General features: G+C 36.4%; 1 protein-coding gene across 2 annotated transcripts in view; it reads right to left on the bottom strand.

Moving 5' to 3' along the window:
• The window catches only part of GALNT13 (polypeptide N-acetylgalactosaminyltransferase 13), a 538,580-nt gene that overhangs the window by 479,444 nt on the left and 37,580 nt on the right, over nt 1–21,556 (bottom strand). The window contains exon 2 of one of the 2 annotated variants that reach the window (XM_032355601.1): nt 13,831–13,901. The exons of the other annotated variant lie outside the window; for it this stretch is intronic. The gene's annotated coding sequence lies outside the window, so the exon portion shown is untranslated. The remainder of the gene's footprint in view (nt 1–13,830; nt 13,902–21,556) is intronic. 2 annotated transcript variants of the gene reach the window in all.

Here is a 21,556-nt window from a genome sequence, read left to right as displayed (position 1 = left end):
AGGGAGGATTTGTATACGGGTGAATGTTTGTTTTTAAGGGGAAAGATCCTTTGACAGGTCTAATGCCAATGGGAAGAAATCAGGAGAGGGGAAGAAGGCTGAGGATATGGAAGAGAAAGAAAATACTCGAGTCAAGGCTTTTAGAAAGCACACAGCTGTTAAAATCCAGAACATGCATGAAGGCATTGGCATATAAGCGGAAGAAGCATCAGAAGGGAAGAACGAAAGAAGTCAGGGAGAGTCATAAATTAGCAGGAGCCTCCTATCTCAGAGAGTGATTTTCTCTGCATGCCATCAGTTAAACAGGGAGAAAGGCGAATAATGTGGGGTGAGAGCATAGTACAGTAAAAAAGGTTTTACAAAAAACCGCGGAGAATGGAAGATAACTTTCTAGGATGATACATAAAAGTTGCATCTGAGTGGAGGGCTCACCCAAGGTCATGCTCCCAGATTCTCTCCCTGTTTGCTTGGTGCACCTCATCTCCTCTAATGCCCCTCCAGACGGGCTTACGCCTGCCTCCCTCTCTCTTCCTTCTTACCTTCTCCTTCCACGAAGAGGGTTAACTCCAGGTGGTGAGCATTTGATCTTGTACTTCAGTTTTTTTAAAGAAGTATATCAATGTAAGAATCAGGTTATTTTAAGCATGACTGAATCGTATAGAATACTGTATGATTAAAATCTCAGAGAACTTTTAGTTAACATGGCTTGAATTTGCTGAAAATGACTGATGCTGAAAACACCCTTCCCTCCTACAAATTAATGATGATTAATTAATGATGATGCAGTTTACCAAGGCTCTGCACTCTTAACCTGTAGACACAATGAAGAAGGAAAACAGTGAAGGGAGCGGAAACCCGAAGAATTTTGCTCTCAGCTAGCTGCATGTTGCTAGGGAAAAAAAAAATTTTTTTGTGGTCATGACTAACACGGATAAATGTTCAAGTGGCAGTCTTTATTTTTTTCTCTCCTCTCTCCCTCCCTCTCCTCCGGCTGGACCCTTCTGTTTCCAAGATACCTTCCAGTCTGAGTCTCTGCTGCTCAATTGGGTGTCTCTGATACTGACTGAGGTTGCCTGGCAACATGACCAACAGAACACTCACCAGCCTGGGTGGCACCTCTTATTTTTTGGTTCGCAGGTGGGAGATTCGGACAGAATTGCGCGAGGTTTCCACGTTGCAATCCTGTTTCATTTCAGTGGTCATATAATGAAGTTTATTGCCCACATTATTATACTTTATTGCATTACTCAGCATTGTACAGAGGGTTTTTGTCATAATTAATAATATTTCCAAGAAATTTTAAAAAAATCAGAAGTGCCCTTCAAAATACTCCCCTCCTGAGAATAAATAAATAAATAAATAAATAAATTTTTAAAAAATATTTCATTCCTTTTTAGAAGCTTATTACCATAAAGGCAAAATTTTTTAACTATTAAAAATCGTAAGATTATTGCTAGGGAAGAGATATAAGGGGAACGTCTTGGGGATTGCAAGTGCTCTATATCTTGGTTTGCATAGTAATGACACAAGTATATAACTATGTAAAAATCCATCATCTGTAGACATAATACTAGTGCACTTAACACACTTTAATACATATATAGCATGGTTCGAGAGTTTTAGGAAGTAGTGACAAGATGAATAAATATACACACACATATAGAAACAGAGACTATATAAGCTTGATTCATGTTAGGGAACAAAAGTAATCTCTAGGCTTGTATCGCAGAACACAGTATCTTCTTAAAGACTGGACATTGCTATTGTATTTAATCAGTTTAGCAAAAGAGACCATTTTGCCATATGGCAACCATGCTTTAACTAATAACTTGCTATTTATAGAGAAGGAGCTTTAACTGTCAATTCAGATGGGCAAATTGAAGAGAGCAGACAGCACTAATAGCCACACACCGCAAAAGATTCACTCTTTGTTTCAGCCTCACTGGATCTCCAGCAGAATGCCTCAGATACAAAGATCTATCTAGAAATATCTCAAGGAGACACTTCATGCACAAAATCACAGACATGCCTTGCTCGCCTAGCTTCTGAAGTGTCTGAGACCCACAGCTTCCTAAAACATAACGTGGATGGAAAAACAGGTGGGCAAAATCTAACACGAACTTTAAAACAGAGATCCTTGGTGGCTTTACTTTATTGTATTTTATTTATACCACTTTATTATATAATCTTCACACCACAGCGTAAAGGCATTTTCCATTTTTTTTTTTTTAACCCACTGGACTTTCTAAAAGAACTTAGCACTGAAAAATTGTGCTGTTTTTTAAAAGTACTTTTACATTGTCGTTTCATTTGGTCCTCATCGTGGCCTTAACATATATTGCCTATTTTATAAATGAGTAATCTAAGGTGCAGAGAATTTAAATGACTTGCCCAAAGAGACAAACTTTGTCTAGCCTAGCAATCTCTGCAAGCAGAATCTAAAGCCAATTTTTAAATACAGCACTGTGTTTTTCAATTAACATCTATCGCTTCACTTCAGAACTGGCAAAACCTCACAATAAAACCAATTCCTGTAAAAATTCAACTTTGGTTTGAGAAATTAAGTCTTTATCACTTTATTTGCTGGTTTTAGGATGTTTCTTTTGACAAGAGTGTACGTCTGGGGCAAGTGAAACTACACGGAATCATGGAGCTTCAAAGCTGTCAAACAGTGGTAGAGGTCAGCTCGTCTACCTAATTGATCTGTCAGCTGACAAAACTGAAGTCTGGAGGGTCAGAATGACTTTCACAAGTTTCAGAACTTCTAATGGTAGAATTCAAACTGGAACTCATCTTATCTGTTTCTTGGTTCGACAATACATAAAGTGCTGCTATCATAAACCTGAATTTTGAGCAGTAATTCACTATCGTCCAAAGTACAAAATGATATATTTATAGGGTAGAAACTGAGACTCTCAATCCCATCTAAAAGATAAAGTTTTACCCATGAGGAACAAAGTAAATGGCCTTTCTACCTTATCAATCAGTATCAGGCTTGAATAAACTCTGTCCTCCCTTAAATAACTGACTCTAGTGTAAGTTAATATATGGTGGGTGCATAAAACATACAATTTACTGATCCATTCCTATGTGACAGACCTTTTGCATATTATTATCATATTCAATCCCTACCAAAACGTTTCCAAATAGTAATTATCATACCCCTTTCACAGCTAAAAAAATAAGACAAGTTAGGGTAAGAACCTTGGCTCAAGGTCATATAACTACCAATTTGCAGAGCTGATATCAGAATCCAGCCAGCTCTGTTTTAAGATAGAATCTGTGTATTTTAACACACACCATTCTAGGTCAGAAATCACATTACCAAAATATATTCCCCATCCTCTAACTGTAACTGAGACTTCTAAGAGCCCACGCAATATTTATCTTCCCCTCTCCTACTAGGGACATGTTCAGAGCCATTATGTGTACAACAAAAATACTATTAACAGCTTCTTTTGCAACAAAGAGTAATGATGGTTAGGTAGAAAATACTGGGTAGTTTCCAGGGAATCTCTTCAAAGAAGGCTAAATCAGCTGGTAGTATGCCCTTTTGCCACTGCATTTTTTTTTTTTTTCATTCTTGCTGCATATAACACAAAGAGCTGTCCAGTAGTCCTTAAACTACGGGAAAACCCTTAAGGATGAAGTCATATGGCCAAGACGGTAGAACAGAACTGTCAAAGGAGACTAGATTCTAATGAGCAAGGTACCACAATTCTGGCCCCACAGTGCCAATGGCCAGACCTCCTTTTATAGGAGAAAATTTGAAATCTACCTTGTTTGAAACAATGGAATCCTGCTACACATAATCCAATGAGCTTCAGTTGCGCACAAAACTGTGACAGCAACAACTCACTTTTGTGTAGAAAGGCTATAAAGATAGCATTAATTTAGGACTCTGGCTCTGGTAAATGCAGACTAGGCACTGTGAAGGAAAAAATCATTTTTCTTGGGAAACTTAAAAGGCCGAGTTAAAATACATGTGAAAAAATATGCAGTTTTCCTTTTACTTAGAAAGTGAAAGCCACCAGAAAATATTGCTCTTATCCTAATATTAATAAAAGGCCCGATAATCTACAAAATAATAACTTTTTCTGAGCCCACCAGAGACCTGGAGTTGCAAGACAAAGAGATTAACTAAATTTTAAAGAGTAACAGCCACCGAGGACAGACAGGACATAAGAACCTTCTTACCTTTGACAGAACATGAGAGGAATAGTTGTTCATTATGAAAGTAGGTAAGAAGAAAACAGCTAAAACTTGTAACAAATACTTGAAGGGCAGAACGGGTCACCAGAACAATACAGGCACCCTGGGATCACCCAGACACAAAGGAATATGCACTCATTCATACGCTTTTTTTTTTCAGACATCTACCAGTTGCTTAACAGAAAGACTGAGGTCAGGGCAAGGGACCAGAAAGAGCACTTTGGTGTCACAAAAACATAAAATCTTTTCTGATTCCCCAGACCATTCTCTAATGCAAAGCAAAATTTAACCTGTTAGGACCAAAAACTCTCATAGCTCCAGTGCCCTGGAAAAGATCCACAGTTTCTGGGAAAGAGGTAGAAGAAAAATTCATCTGGCTCTGTTAAAGAAACAGGTAATTCTTGTGTCCAGACTCTCAAACTGACACTGTGGAGGCCGAGAAAAATTAAGGCCATCCCACCTCAGGTTCAGCCTTAGCGTAAGTACAGCCATCTTAGCTCCGGCAGCCATCTCAGACCCCTGTGCCCAAGGGCTGAACTTTCCCCTACTTTGCTTTGGTTCCAGAGACCCCCACCCTGCTTTAGTAACAGGGAGCCCCATCCTGCTTTGGTTCCAGAAACCCCCACCCTGGTTTAGTAACAGGAACCCATAAATACCCCGGTCTTAACTAAGCTCGGGGTCCAAGTCCCTGCTCCACTGTGTCGGGTCAACTTGGGCCCAAGCTTAAGCTTGTCGAATAAACCCTCGTGTGATTACATCAGTGTTGGCTCCTTGGTGGTCTCTCAGACACAAAAACTCAGGCATAACAACACAAAGCAGAGATCTGCTACTACTGGGTGTAAGAACATCTTCTACAAAGAACCCCAGAGAGTCAAGGAAGAGTTTGGGTACCATGAGAAGAATGGGCAGGAATTACTGAGAGCCACTGTCTGGAGGTCCAGATGCCCAGAATAGGTCTAAGGTTGAGACTAGAGCAACGGAACACAGGATCCTCCTGTTCCTACCAGAAGCACTGCACCAAGTAACAAGTAATAGCACTCTGCCATCTAGGAAAGTACAAGGGTGCAACAAGAAACTTACTCTGTTATGCAAATGGTGGCTGTCTCAAAAGGGGAGGGAAGAGAATGAAAAGAAAAAAAAATCCTCTGGTACTCTAAGTCCCACAGTAAGCCCAAGAAAGCAGCAGCTCTGCTGCTGAATGTGAAGTTTGTTGGGGGGGGGTGGTGGTCAATCAATATAAATCATCAGATTAAAAAAATTTAAAAAAAACATTTGATAATCTCAATAGATACAAAGGAAGCATTTGATAAAATTCAAAACCCAATTATAATGAAAAATTCCAGTAAAACCAGAAAAATACAAACTTTTCAATCTAATATATGATTTTTGTCAAAACAGTATAATAAACAGCATGCTCAATAGTAACATGGTGACAGTGTTCCCTTTGACCTGGGAATAAAAGCAGAATTTTCATTCTTCCCACTTTCATTCAGCATTGCTCTGGACATTCTAGAGAATTCAGTAAGATATGAAAAAGAAATAAAATTGTAAAGCTTGGAAGGTATGAAATAATATTATCTTTAATCCCAGAAAACGTAACCGTTTATATAGAAAATTTAAAAGAATCTATTAAAAATATTAGAATTAATCAGTGAGTTTACAATCTGCTATATGCAAGGACAGTATAAAAAACTGTATTTACTCAAGGAACAAATAGAAAAAAGTTTTTAAAAATTAATAATATATAATATTATTTAACTGTATAGAACATCTAGAACAAATTAACCACAATATATAAGACATCTGTGCAGAAAACCACAAAATATGATTAGGAGAAATAAAAAAGACCTAGGTATATGAAGTATGTATACCATGCTCATTTAAAAAGTCAATATTGTAAGTATGTCAATTCTTTAAAAACATACTTAACAATAGACTGAATATAATCCCAACTAAAATCCCAACAATTATTCTTTTGTCAAACTCGACAGATGAATTATAAAATTTGTTTGAAATAAGGCGAAGTCAAGATTCCTGGAATAAAAACATAGTGGGAGAACCTATTTTAATAGATACCATAAATAATTAAAGAGTGACCATAGTTAAAACAGTGTTATAATTAGTAAGAAGAAATTAACAAACCAGTTAAAAACAATAGTTGGGGGGCTCCTGGGGGACTCAGTCAGTTAAGCATCTGACTCTGGATTTCCACTCAGGTCATGATCTCAGGGTAGTAGGATCGAGTTCTGCTTCAGGCTCCATACAGGACACAGAGCTTGCTTAAGATTCTCACTCTGCCAGACCTGCCCTAAAAGAAGGAAGAGTTGGCCCCCAAAATGCAGATATAGATGGAAATTAAATTTATGATAAAGATGGCATTGAAGAGCAGTGGGCAGAGGTCATGATTTTCAGTGATGATTTTCAGTATGATTCTGTAACAACTGGACATCCAGTTGGAAGGAAAACAGGACTTGACTTCTACTTCAAACCAGCCACAAAAATAAATTTAAAAGGAATGATCTAAATATAAAGAGGTAAAAATATTATTATAATTAAAACTGGAAACTTTTCCTCATCAAAAACTCCATTAAGAAACTGAAAAAGCAAGTCACAGAGAGAAAAAAAGGATTTGCAACATGTAATTGAAAGGAGGCTCTTCATTCAAATACAATTAACTTCTGCAGATTAACAATAAAAAAATAAACACAATAGAAAAATAGGCAAGACACTTGAACAGGCAATTTACAGACAATAATATCCATATGGCAATTAAACCACATAACAGAACCACATTATTCAAAGGGAAATGTAAACATTATTCTCATCAGAATGGCTAAATTTAAAGGACTGATTCCACCAAGCACTGATACAGATAAAACAATGGGAACTCTCATACACTACTGACTGGAGTATAATTAGTATAACTACTTTGGAAAATGTTTAGCACTATCCGCTAAAATTGAAAATTTGTATATAATTTAACTGAGCAATTTCATGACTAACAAAAACCCATGTATATGTACAGCAAGAAACATCTAAAAGAATGTTCACAGCAGCACTATTCAAAATTGCCCAAACCCAGAAACAGTCCAAATGTCCATCAACAACCACAGATAAAAACTTTGTAGCATCTTTCTGCAATGGAATACTACATAGCAATGAAAATTAATGAACCAGAGAAAAACATTAACAAAACTTAGAAATGTAAGTTAGGAAAGGAAACCAAGCACAAAGGCATGCATGACTATTATAAAAAATCAAGTTAAGCTAGCATTTTGTATTTAAGGACTCATGATTAAATGTTAAAGCTATAATGAAAAGCAAGGAAGTGATTACAAAAGTCATGAAAAAGTTATCCATATGGAACTAGTAGAGGGAGTAATGTTTGGGTGATAACAAAAAACAAACAAACAAACAAAACCAGGGTTTCCAAGATGCAGAAAATGTTCCACTTCTTGATCTGTGAAGTTACATGTGTTTTTGCTTATAAAATTCACTGTTTTGTGCCCATAACACATAAAAAATCACAATAACATGTTTAAAAATTATGATAGATCAGATCAAGTTCAATGAACATAACAAACATCACTGAGGATTTACTGTGTTTTAGGGACCACTATAAGTGCTTTATCACTTTTAACCTTCACAATATTCAGAAAACACACTACATTCCATCACATTTCAAAGGTGAAGAGACTGAGGCCAGAGAGCTTATATAACTGACACACAAAAAAATCACTCAGCTAAAATCACACCTTACAAAATCACACAGCTAAAGAGGACTCATTGTGGAATCTGGACCCCATGCAACAGCATGGTTCCAGAGCCCAAGCTCCTAAGTAGTACTTACGCTACTTCTCGAGTATAGAAAAAGAGAGATACTCTCCATATTAGAAATTAGATTTTTTCCCCTGTCAAGATTATTGTTTAGTATGATGGTAAACTAACTCTAAAATATTGGTCTTTCATGCACCCAAGATATTTAATCTTTAATTTAGCACTCTATCCTTGTTTCACTTTAAGCTGTTCTAAGGAAGAAGACAAATCATATTAAGATGACATATTTACTATTCTAATTTATAATCGAGCAATATCATAAATTACACTGTTCCTGTTGCCCAGCATAGAAATGAATGTATTCAAGAGATTCCTCCTGAACCGTAAGGAGTATTTCTCCCTAAAAGTCCAAAGATTTTCCTCCCCACCCAAAGACTTAACCGAAGAAGTGGTAAACTCTGGGGGAAAAAAAAATGTTTCTCTGACTATTGGTAATGTCTTTTTCCAGTTCAGTCAACCTAGAAATCTCAGTTATTTTTTACAGAGATGATGTACTGTGGTTATACAGAGACTCTGGAGATTGAAGGAATGGGCTCAAGACTCACCTTTGTTATTTTCTAGCTATCTGACCTGGGACAATTTACTTAGCTAAAGTCTCCCTTAGTTTTCTCTTGTGCAAAATGAGGATGGTATTAGTATCTACCTCTCAGAGTTGTCTGATGTGGAATTAAATAATATAAATCACTCAGAGTCTGGGGCCAAGTAAATGCCACACAAATGATGATGATTATTACTTCCTGACCCCATTTCTTTCAAAGTCTTACCTGCATCTATTACTTTTCTCCATTCCCATTGCTATGGCCTCAAGTCTTACCCTCATGCCTTATTCTTTTACTTCTATATTTTCCTAAAAACTATCCTCTTGTCCACATGTCTTCCAACTGGAATCCATTGTGAAGACACCACCAGACTAATATCAAAGAGGAACTTTTTATTCACAGGATTGGCCCTCCCAAAATATTCTTTTCTTTTTTTCCCAATTGCCTACCAATTAAATTCAAAGTCCTTACTGTGATTATCAGTATTTCCTACAACCTAGCTCCAGCCTTAATTTGCCAGTGCTACCTGGTTTTGGTCCAACACAAGAAACTTATTCTGTTGTCAAACTAATTAATTCACCACTCATTTAATGTGAAGTATGTCTCTTTGACTCTGAGCTCAAGCATGCCATTTCCTTGACTTCTCTATTAACATTTTCCACCTGCACCAAGATCTAGTGCAAATGCAATCATCATGATGAAATCTTGAGCCAATGCAGTCCAGAATTGTATCTTTCTTAAATCTCTTCTAATCCTTTATTTTTTTTTTAATTTTTTATTTTTTATAAACATATATTTTTATCCCCAGGGGTACAGGTCTGTGAATCACCAGGTTTACACACTTCACAGCACTCACCAAAGCACACACCCTCCCCAATGTCCATAATCCCACCCCCATCTCCCAACCCCCCTCCCCCCAGCAACCCTCAGTTTGTTTTGTGAGATTAAGAGTCACTTATGGTTTGTCTCCCTCCCAATCCCATTCTTCTAATCCTTTATTTTTTCACATATATATAATTGCTTCATTATTTCTCAGATTATTTAAAACAGCTTTACTGGGCGCCTGGGTGGCTCAGTGGGTTAAAGCCTCTGCCTTCGGCTCAGGTCATGATCCCAGGATCCTGAGATCAAGCCCCGCATCAGGCTCTCTGCTCAGCAGGGAGCCTGCTTTCTCCTCTCTCTCTCTGCCTGCCTCTCTGCCTACTTGTGATTTCTGTCAAATAAAAATAAATAAAAATCTTTAAAACAGCTTTACTGATCTGATTACCTTAGGCTATTCTCGTGATACCATATCCTAATACCCTATTCTTTATTTATGCCTGTGCCTGTCTTATTTCCTTAAATTGAACATGGAATTTTCTTGAGAGCCATTTTTGTCTTTCCCTCCTACTTGCTCTAGTACTAAACCAGCATGGTGCTCCTCATATAGGAGCATGCAATAAATATTTATTGAATTAAGTGAAGAATCACTACATGCAATCACTAGCTTTGTATTTCAGAGACCAGATTTGCAAACTAAAAAGAGAAGCATTCTGTAAGTCCTTCCCTCTCAAAACCAACAGTAGTGTGAGAACACGGTGTGACCCATACCCTTTAAAGGCAATAATATTTTAAATACTAGTAAGTTTGAAAATATCCCTCAGGTAAAATGTGTCTGACTGTTTCAAGAAGTTATGTGTAAAAGGACTGGGATCAGTGGATGACTAAAATGGAAAAAAGATGAAGATCACACAAGAGACAAAAAAGGGAAAGTATCAGTGTGGCCACTGTGGTATTATAAAGGATGTCCCTCAATGAGGACACACCAGAAGATGACAAAGAGGAGAATAATTAACTAAGTCAAGCTAAACTCCTCATTCCAAACTTCTCTGCACTGCATGAAACGGCAGGACTGAAAGAAAAGACCACAGTCACCTCAACTTCAGAGAAGTGTAAGATACATACAGTCTCTGCCCTTCGAGAAGCAGCTTTTTTATTTTTTAAGTCTTCTTGACATAAACAACATTTTTTTAAAGATCTTATTTATTTATTTGAGAGAAGGGCAGAGGAGAAGCAGACTCCCCACCACGCAAGGAACCCAATGAGGAACTCGATCCCGGAACCCTGGGATCATGGCCTGAGCCCAAGGAAGATGCTTAACCAACTGAGCCACCCAGGCGCCCACCAAACAACATTTTCTAAAGACAATTTGTTTCAGGTTGCTGAATGCCCCTATTATAACTTAATATCTAACAGGGAGAAAATGAGCCTGACTTCATATTGCTTCTCTTTTCCTTGCTGCTACAACCTATAGCTTAGAAACTTCTGCTTAGCCCTACCACATAGACATACTACAGCTATGATTTACAAAAACCACTCTTTACCCAAAACCTACTTCACCCAGGAGATAAGGAAATACAGAAATGATTATGTTATGATTAAGATTTACAAGAATGGCAGGGAGCCTGGAAGGCCCAGTCACTTAAGTGTCCAACTCTTGATTATGGCTTAGGTCATGATCTCAGGGTCATGGGATCAAGTCCTTTGAAGGGCTCCACATTCTGCAAGCAGTCTACTTGAAATTCTCTCCCTCTCCTTCTCCTTCTGCCTGCCTCCCAGCCCCACTCACATTCTCTCTCTAAAATAAATTAAAGTATCTTAAAAAAAAAAAAAAAACTTACAGGAATGACATGACCAGATGCCTGTACACAAAGATGAACTGACCAAGGACAAAGAAGTTACATGACCTTCCTTGGATTTCTATAAACATTAGTCACCTTCTGACAACAATCGCATCCCACTTCCCTCTTTTGCTAATATAAAAGCAGCTCGAATTCCAGGTTGAGGGAACATGGTTCTCTGGGACAACAGTATGCCATCTCTTCAGTTTGCTGGCTTTCTGAATAAAGCCACTTTCTGGGCCCCAACACCTTCCCTTTAGACTTACTGGCCTGTTGTGCAGGAACAGAATCAGCTTGGGCTGGATTACAAATGTTAAGACAATTGTCATTTATTTAGTTAAAATTTAATCATCAATTACTTATTTACTAAAGAATTCATATGTATGATCTGAGGTTTGACAGCAGTGTTTTCATGCAAATGAAAGAGAGATCAACCACAGAATTTCAGTCCTTAACACTCATGTTAAGAATATAAAGAAAAAAAAAAAAGGCTTTAGAATTACATCAGTCTCAAGCTTTGGTCCCACAAATGACACATTTGAACATCCTCTGGTATATTTTCCTCATACAAAAAAAAATAGTAACACACCTACCTCATCATCTTATTGCTTAGATTACCTGAGATATTCAATGTAAAGTGCACACGGTAGAGTAAATACTTAATACTGTTTTCTCATCCACATCGCTTCAATCTCCATGAATGGTTTCATAAAGCACTGGATGAGATGATTCCCTCAAGTGAACTGGACCATCATGTCAGTTATTTATTTATTTATTTATTTATTTATTTATTGTCAGTTATTTATTTTATATCCATAAGTTTGTCCTCTTTCAAAATAAGCATTTCAGACTCTGTAAGCACTTCACAACTGCCCCCTTCTTTTCTCCACAAACCACATAAACACACTTTTAGCCTAGATATACAGTCAACACACAAAAGGACATATCATGTGTGCTGATTTTATAAACTGTATATATACATGCTGATTACCTAAATGGTTTGTCTTTTCACTAGAAGTTCCAATTAGTAAAGATCTCTACATTCATAAAGAAGGCTGAACTTTAGTTTCTTTTGGACCAGGTCAATCAACATTATCCACTGAGTACTTTTGTTGCATACTTGACGTGACATGACTATGAAGTTATGATGCTTACTAACAAACATACTTGAAATATCAATTTATTATGTGCCTGGAATTGTGCTATGCTTCGCATGTTTTAACTCACTACAAATGAAGTAGTTCCCAATCTTACATCCATTTTAAAGAGACATTCAGTAATTTGTTCAGTCACAAAGCTATTAAGTGATAAATCAGTATTCAAATGGAGGTGGCCTGAATCCAGAGTCTGAATTCCTAAACATGTACTAGGCCACCTTTTTTAAGTCATATTGGGAGACAACATAAAAACATCAATGCTGCCATTATTGCTTCCATATTTTTTATAAATTCTACATTAGAACTGTCCTCCTGATTATCTCATTTCATCAAACAAAGAATCTGAGCATTCTGTCGTCCCCTCCAAACTCTTAAAATAATAACATAGTTTAATTTTTTTAATGAATGAAAGAAAACTCTTGGAGAACTTCAGAACTCTAATTCTAAACACTTTTAAAAATATATAAACTTGGTGAGAGCTGTGAAGTGTGTAAACCTGGCAATTCACAGACCTGTACCCCTGGGGATAAAAATATATGTTTATAAAAAATAAAAAATTAAAAAAAAAGAATTTTATATATATATATATAAACTTAGGTGATTTAGAAACTTTTTTTTTCCAGAATCTACATTTTCACTTCTTCCATCCTAGTTCAAAGCAGTCTAAGTAAGGAATTAGAAAACACCATTTGAAATGAAAGAAATCACATGGCAGACAATCCAGCACAAAATACAGTATTTCAGGATAATGCTTAAGCAAAACAGAAATACAAAGAAAGCATCAGAACATGTTTAAACTCTTTAAATATTCACCCTCTTAGAGAAGTTATTTAACTTTGTCTATGTTAATAGATAGAGGCAGTATTATCTGAAAAGTCTTGTGTTCAAAGGCCAGATTTCTTACTTTGAATAGATATTGAGCAAGGTGTTAAAACTTCCTCTCAGTTTCTTTGATATATAAAATGTGGATAAAAATAATGATCTTAAAATACCTGGGGGAGAATTACAGGCAACATATATAAATTGCCTGATTCACAGTAAGTCTTAATACTTGGCGAATCTTAATTCTTAATTCAATACTCCTTTTTAAATCCCCATATCAGCACTGGATAATAACACTAATGTTTCCCGTACTTTTCTTATTTTATGATTCAGAGAAAAAAATCTCACTCAAATATAAGTGAGAAGTACTATGTGCAAGTTATAGAAGTAGAACAATAGTAAAATCTGTCCTTAGAAATCTTGAATTTCTACAACTTAATTCAGACTAGGAAATAGCTCATCAAATTTTTATCTTTTATATACATTTTGCCTCAATATTCACAAATATCAAGAACCATAAATAGAAATGTGTTCTTTTATGACTGCCAAATTCATTCAGCATGACTGCAATTGAGTGGAAAAATAAAAATACATATTACTTACTGTATGTGGCATTTGGCAATTTCAAAATGATTTGCAAACATTCATCCTCGAAATACTCCTACAAAATGCATCTGTGAAAGGAAAAAAAAAAAAATCCAAAAGAGTAAAGCAATTTGCCAAGGTCACAGAAAAACTATTCCAGGCCAACACACACTTAGACAACATATACGTTAACATACTGAAATAAGGTTTTGCAAAATATAGATGACACATCTAGCAAAATATAATGGGCTGGTGAACAGAAATATTTCCAACTATATGCAAATATTCTACACATCAATCAAGGAGGACACTCTTATGCGGGAAGAAGTCTACACACTGGCTTCAGAAATATATGCAAGAGAAAGTTTACCCAGAACATGGCAGAACAAAATAAAAGCAATTCAAAAATATGAGATATTTATAAGTAAATTTAGGCTGGAGATTTGAGCTGTTTATTAAAATATTTCAAGCTTTAAAATGTACTTTTGTCTGATATATGAAGATCACTGAGTTAGAAGAGAATTTTGCTTGATTTATCCGGAGAATTGCACCAATTCACTTTGTAATTGCATTTCAATTCTAATTGAAAACCATGCACTGAGAAAAATGCAGGCATGCCACTTGCACACCTTATAAAAATACACAAACTTCCATTTCTTTTTTCTCAGAAAGTCACTTACAAGGAGAAAGTTAATCAGATTTTATTAATTAATTTGTTTTAGAGGACAGGTGTTGGGAAGAGCACATTAATTTCAAAGCTCAAAATATTTCAACTTAAATGGATTTTGTTCTATTGGGTATAGGGTGCCATAAAAGAGCTGCTCAAAACAAAATAAAACAAAACACACCTAATGAGAACCAAAATAACTTTTTACAGTACAATGTGTTATTTCAGATAGACTGAACACACTATGGACAGTACGAATAAAAATCCTCTTTAAGTAGCCAGCATCTTTAGTGGAACATGCATTCTCAGGGAGAAGCAGAATCTCTGCCCAGAAAGATTGTGTTTCAAGTGCTAAATAGAAATATCACCTTACTGATGCAGGAGGCATACTTTTGTGTTCACCAAAACAAATGTAATCAAATCAGAAGTTCAACAAGCAGAACAGGTCTTCTGAGTTGAAAGTCTCATTTATCTTCCTCTAGCGTATGAGAGACAACAAGATGACACCAGTCCCTACCTCGCACAAGAATGAGTGACTTTACTAATCCCCAACACAGAGACTCTCACAGAAGAAGAAACCAGACAGGGTTAGCAATTTATAATCACACGTCGAAAGTGAATTAAGAAATTTTTAAGGAACTGCGTATTTTTATAAATTTCTTTGTTCTAAGTTTAATACCTAGAGCTTAAAAAAGGATGCCAACTCATGTCTACCTAGAACTTCAGAAGAATTGTAAAGTTATAACAATTAGCGAACCTATATTTTCTTCAGATCTTAGCATAGTCACCCTCATAGGCAAGAGAACTTAATACTAATCACATGATTGGCCCAATTTGACACAGCTAGTAAGAGGTGATCCCAGGCTTCGTATGAGCTTTTCCTGACACAGGTTCTTTTCATGACAGCACCTGCTAATCCCTATAATGCATCCCCAGTAAAGGGTACAAACTGGGATATAATAACCAAATCTGGTTTACTGACATATTTTTGTTTATCCCACACCATGGTTTTAAAACCATTTAAGAATTTTTTTAAAGCAGGACATTTCCCATAAGAATTCTCATTTCTACCTTTTTTTGTTGTTATTTTTTTAAAGATTTTATTTTTATTTATTTGAGAGAGAGACAGTGAGAGAGAGCATGAGTGAGGAGAAGGTCAGAGGGAGAAGCAGACTCCCCATGGAGCTGGGAGCCCGATGTGGGACTCGATACCGGGACTCCGGGATCATGACCTGAGCCGAAGGCAGTCGTCCAACCAACTGAGCCACCCAGGCAACGCTCATTTCTACCTTCTTTGAAAGAGCAAAGATTTTGTAAGGCTGGGCTCACAGCCTCCAGAGAACAGAGAAACACTTGCCCTTCCTGGATGTGGCACGCTTTGGACATTTAACCTATTGCCTACTTTTGCAAGCTGTCTTCTACTCCAACATTTGCAAGTCCTGAGTGTTCTGTTCCTGATCCGCACGTGCTAACTGCAATCAGATCTCTTTGCTGTGAAACTAGAGAGGAGGAACTTTCCTTAGTTATGGGGAAAAAGCTTACTTCATTTGATAAAGCCATTGTTTATGACCACATTTCACTGGATTCTTATAATCAGATATTATTATCTTGTTTTAATGTATATATGTTTTAAAATTCCATAGGTCTGAATTTCCATTTTTTAAATAAATATCTGAAAATTTTTATTTTTTTAAAGGTTTTGTTTACCTGAGAGAGAGAGAGAGCAAGAGAGAGCATGACCCAGGAGAGGGGCAGACGGAAAGGGAGAAGCAGACTCAAACCCAATGCGGGGCTTGATTCCAGGACCCTAGGATCATGATCTGAGCTGAAGACAGACAATTAACTGAGCCACCCAACTGCCCCCAAATTTGATAATTTTTAAAGCTAAGAGAGAAATTTATAAACCCAACTGATTAGTACAAATCAAGGTACTTAATGATCTAGAATAATGATTTTACATTTACCATGAACACATCTTCCAAAGACATACTTTCTAGAATGACAGGTATACTACTTGATAAGATAATTGTAAAAATAAAGAAACTTTCCATTTTACTAAATTAAACCAGATTAAGAGAACACAGACCACTGAAGGTAAAGATCAGCGTTCCATAAATTCTGGTTGCATCATGGCATATTGCAAATAACTTGAAATGTTGAAATGTTTTGTATAATGCTTAAAATACATAGACCTGGAGGCGCCTGGGTGGTTCAGTCGTCATGCATCTGCCTTCAGCTCAGGTCATGATCCCAGGGTCCTGGGATCCAGCCCCTCATTGAGTTCCCTGCTCAGCAGGGAGCCTGCTGCTCCCTCTCCCACTCCCCTTGTTTGTGTTCCCTCTCTCACAGTCTGTCAAATAAAGAAAATCTTTAAAAAAAAAAAAATACATAGACCTGGAATTCTGGGTAGTTGTGGTAAAACCAGCTGCCCTAAACTGAAATTCTTCCCACATGCTGCAAAAAAATATACAGCCAACAAAAACATAAACAAACATACAAATCCTAAGTCTTCAGTATAACTGGAAGTTGGAGGATAATAAAAATGTCAAATTATCTGTGAACAGAAAATTAAACACTGACTTCTAACAGAGCTACCTTACATGCTCCCACTGTATGTATTACAGAGACCTAAGGAGTACAGAAAAACCGTGAGGAAAAGAAGAAAGCAAAGGGCTAGAAGTTAAGACAATACTTTCAAAAAGTTACTAAACAATGAAAATGTGAAAAAACTACCCGGGCATTTTTACAAAGTTACTGAAACAACGAAAATGTGAAAAAACTATCCAGGCATTTTAAAACATGCACACAGGGAATCCACCAGAGTATATGAAATTCAAGGTGATGATATTTTGGGTTGGGGGCAAGTAAGGCATTTAAAAATGATGGGATATGTCAAAAGGACACAAGCCTCAGCTTCAAGAAGTTCTTACCAGTCCTACCTAGGACAACTGGAAAATCAAAATAAATAATTATCATAAAGAATTAAGATTCAGGGGCGCCTGGGTAGCTCAGTGGGTTAAGCCGCTGCCTTCAGCTCAGGTCATGATCTCAGGGTCCTGAGATCGATCGGGCCCGCGTCAGGCTCTCTGCTCAGCAGGGAGCCTGTTCCCTTCCTTTCTCTCTCTGCCCGCCTCTCCGCCTACTTGTGATCTCCGTTTGTCAAATAAATAAATAAAATCTTTAAAAAAAAAAAAGAATGAAGATTCATTACAGTAAATATAATAAAGAAATGAATGAAGTATATAAGAAAGAAGGACGATCTCTTCTCTGCTTGGAATGCCACCCAAAAATGTAGGCGTGTTGAGGAAGTTAGGAAATCACCATTAAGCAAACATTATAGTTAACCAATTCACTCAACAAAACACTGTCGATCCACACTTACTCATGGGTGGGAGTGGGATGAAGAGCAAGATATTTCCATAGTCTTAAGGCATCCTCTCTCATATCACTTATTAATTACAGTGGGGGAAATACAAACTTTCAAGGGCGACACTTGGCGGAGACCACCTTACCTAAACGATCAAAGACAACGTCATCAGTAACAGAGCTAATACACAACACCTGCCTCAACTCCATGAAGGGCCTCATGTGCACTTGAGAAGGACTCATCATTCCCAAGGTACACACGTCTGCCCAAAGGCATAACCTGAATCAATCATTTGGAAATATCAGACAAACCCAAACTGAGGCAAGTCTAAAAATATCTTCAAATTCAATCTTGAAGGACTGAGAAAATGTTCCAGATTAAAGGAAGTTTAAAGGGCATGACAACCAAAGGCACATGTGATCCTAGATGCACTGTCACATAACAGTATTTTGTTGATAATAATTTCTCAATTTTTATAATTCTGTGGTTATATAAGACAATGCCCTTATTGTTAGGAAATACATACTAAAATACTTAAATAAAGAAGCATGCCGCCTGTAACTTATTCTCAAATGAATCAGGGGAAAATACAAATATGTGTACATATATATGCATATATATATATATATATATAATGATGCACATGTATATAAACATGTAAATATATGGAGAGTAAGCACAAATAATAAAGGAGCAAAATGTAAATAACTAATGAATCTGGGAGGAGTATCTAGGATTCTTAAGTACAATAATTCCAACTTTTCTGTATGTTTGAAACTGTATCAAAATTTAAAATTAGAGGGGGGCCTACGTGGCTCAGTCAGTTGGTTAAGCATCCGCCTTTGCCCATTGTCTTGGGATCAAACCTCACATCCAGCTCCCTGCTCAGCGGGAAGTCAGCTTCTCCCTCCCACTCTGCTCCTCCCCACCTGCTCAGACGTTCTCTCTTGCTCTCTCTCTCAAATAAATAAAATAAAATATCTAAAAAAATTTAAAATTACAGGAAAAATACAGAAGTAAATAAATAAATGGTTTACAGTCACTAGGATATTTTGGGATCACAAAAAAGAGGCAAACAGATAAATCAATGACATTTTTAAATCAAGAAAAAAACTAGGAAGTTAAAAAATAAGCAAGTTGCTTGGACAACTAAAATAACAAAAATCCATTTATGTATCGCTATATACACATCCTCCTGTATTTTACATCTTTTATATCTATATATAATTTATATATTAAATATGCCTGTATTTAAATTAAAATATTGTTTACAATTTTGATATTTACATATGCATATTAAATATATAAATTACTGGAGAATGCAAATAAATGTGGAATCTAGTTTTGGATTTTTTTTTTAAGATTTTATTTATTTGTTTGATAGACAGAGATCACAAGTAGTCAGAGAGGCAGGCAGGGAGAGAGGAGGAAGCAGGCTCCCAGCTGAGCAGAGAGCCCGATGCGGGACTCCATCCCAGGACCCTGAGACCACGACCTAAGCCGAAGACAGAGGCTTTAACCCACTGAGCCACCCAGGCGCCCTGAGTTTGGGATTTTTAAATAAACAGTACAGACAATATTATATAAAGTAAATGTAAAATTAAATAATCGTATTTTATTCATAAAAAAGGTATCAGCAGTTAAAGAGGAAAAAATAAAAAGATTATCTAATAGTCTTAAAGGTTATCAGTATAAGTGGTTTTTTCCCCTTATATAACTGTTTTGCTAAATAAAAAATTATCAAGTTCTTTTTTATGAATTTAGAAAAAATTCAAAAATAAGATCATCCTTAATTCCTAAGTAATATATTTCATGTATAACTTTTCTGTCTTTATTTCCAGACTATTCTTTAAAGAATTATATCATATAAACTATTTTATAATTAATATCTTTTTACTTGTGAATTTCTTTCTGTAGCAGTACCATTTTTTTATCATTACAATATGAAACAATTTTACTCACTGATACCCCATACATGCCATTACTCATTTTGTATTTTTTCATACGTAAGTTATCAAGTATCTATTACCAAAAAAAAAAATGAAGAACAAAAACACTGTGGTATCCTTTTGTATATATCTTTTGCTACAGCATGTTTCCTTAGGATAAAATACCCAGAAGGGGGATTGTTAAATCAAAGAGCATGGCGCTGTTAAGACTTGATGTTTTACCATATTAATATGTTAATTAGTAAGTCAGATCATACGACATTCATTAATATAGTAATTTTAATTATATCAATAGTATTTGGCACATTTTATTAATACTGATAAGCACAATTTTCATATCTGAACCCCACAATCAGGTTATACTTTATAATCATCGCAGCCAGTGGGGGTCATGACATAATATTTGTTGCCTGTTTAAAATTTGATTTGGCCCCAGTTCTTTATATTGTCATGTCTTGACTTGATTTCAATGCATTCTGGGTATTATACATGTTGAGTTGAACTACCTTTTAAGATGCTTTCAAAAGAAGTTACCCAAATATCTAACTTGAAATAAAAAAAAAAAACTCTCTCTATGGAAAAGAATGGAAACAGAGCAATTTTAGTAAAACAATTATTGATTTGTGGAGGAATTAAAACAATTCCTTATTCTCTTACAAAACAACAGTCAATACTTTATAGGACCTAAGGAAGGAAAATAACTAGATGAACATGTGTTACTGTCCTGTAACTGGGACATGCAACAGGATTGTTACATGACTACGGGTGCAGGGGAAGGCAGGAAACACTACAGATTCTTCTGAATAATCTAGGCAGCAATCCCAGGTCTCATTTCTAATTATAGCAACAATGTGTTCCAATGCCTGCATGTTACCATTTTATTTACACTAGCCATTACTATTTACATCTTATTACACAGATATTACCCGTTTTTTAAGTGTCATTTTATTTCTTTTTTTTTTTTAAGATTTTATTTATTGATTTGACGCAAAGACAGACAGTGAGAGAGGGAACGAGAGTGGGAGAGGGAGAAGCATGCTTCCCGCCAAGCAGGGAGCCTGATGCGGAACTCAGTCCCAGGACCCCGGCATCGTGACCTGAGCTGAAGGCAGATGCTTAAGGACTGAGCCACCCTGGCACCCTTAAACGTCATTCTAATTGATGGTTCTCAATGACTTTCTACCTCCTTCAGCCACCTTTCTTCCTATATTCACTCTGAATTCCTGCAGAGCCCCTAGAGATTTAGCAACTTTCTAGTCTGGAGATTCCGTATTTTGTATTCTTTAATTCTGTAGATTAATACAAATTTCATTCAGTATAAGCACTCACTCTACCCTCTGAAGTCTTCGCTGGTCTGCCCTGACAAGGCACTGAACCAGGGATAATCACAAGTTGTAACTCCCTTCACACATCATGTAAGACAAAAACAAAACTTCACTAACATGAAGATATACAAACTCTTATTTCCACTCCTATTTAAATCTTGTCACTGTGTCAGTGAATAAAATTAGATTAAGTCAAAGTGATTTACTTCTCTCAAAATCATGTTGTTTTTACTCCCTTTTGTTTTGCTCTTTTGAGGTGTATGAAATCAACTATCTTTTTATTGATTCCTCTATTTTCCTAGATACGAAAGCATGATGATTAATCTATAACTTCTAAAGTCATCACTAGTATGTTCTGGTCCTCTCCCTCTCCCTCGCTCCCCATCTCTTTCTCCCTCTCCCTCTCTTGCTCATTCCTGCCCCCTATATTTTCATG

This window comes from Mustela erminea, chromosome 8, assembly GCF_009829155.1.
Source record: "Mustela erminea isolate mMusErm1 chromosome 8, mMusErm1.Pri, whole genome shotgun sequence".
NCBI classification, from domain to species: Eukaryota; Metazoa; Chordata; class Mammalia; order Carnivora; family Mustelidae; genus Mustela; species Mustela erminea.
Note: the sequence above shows the minus strand (reverse complement) of the source record. Positions and strands in the feature narration are given on the sequence as shown.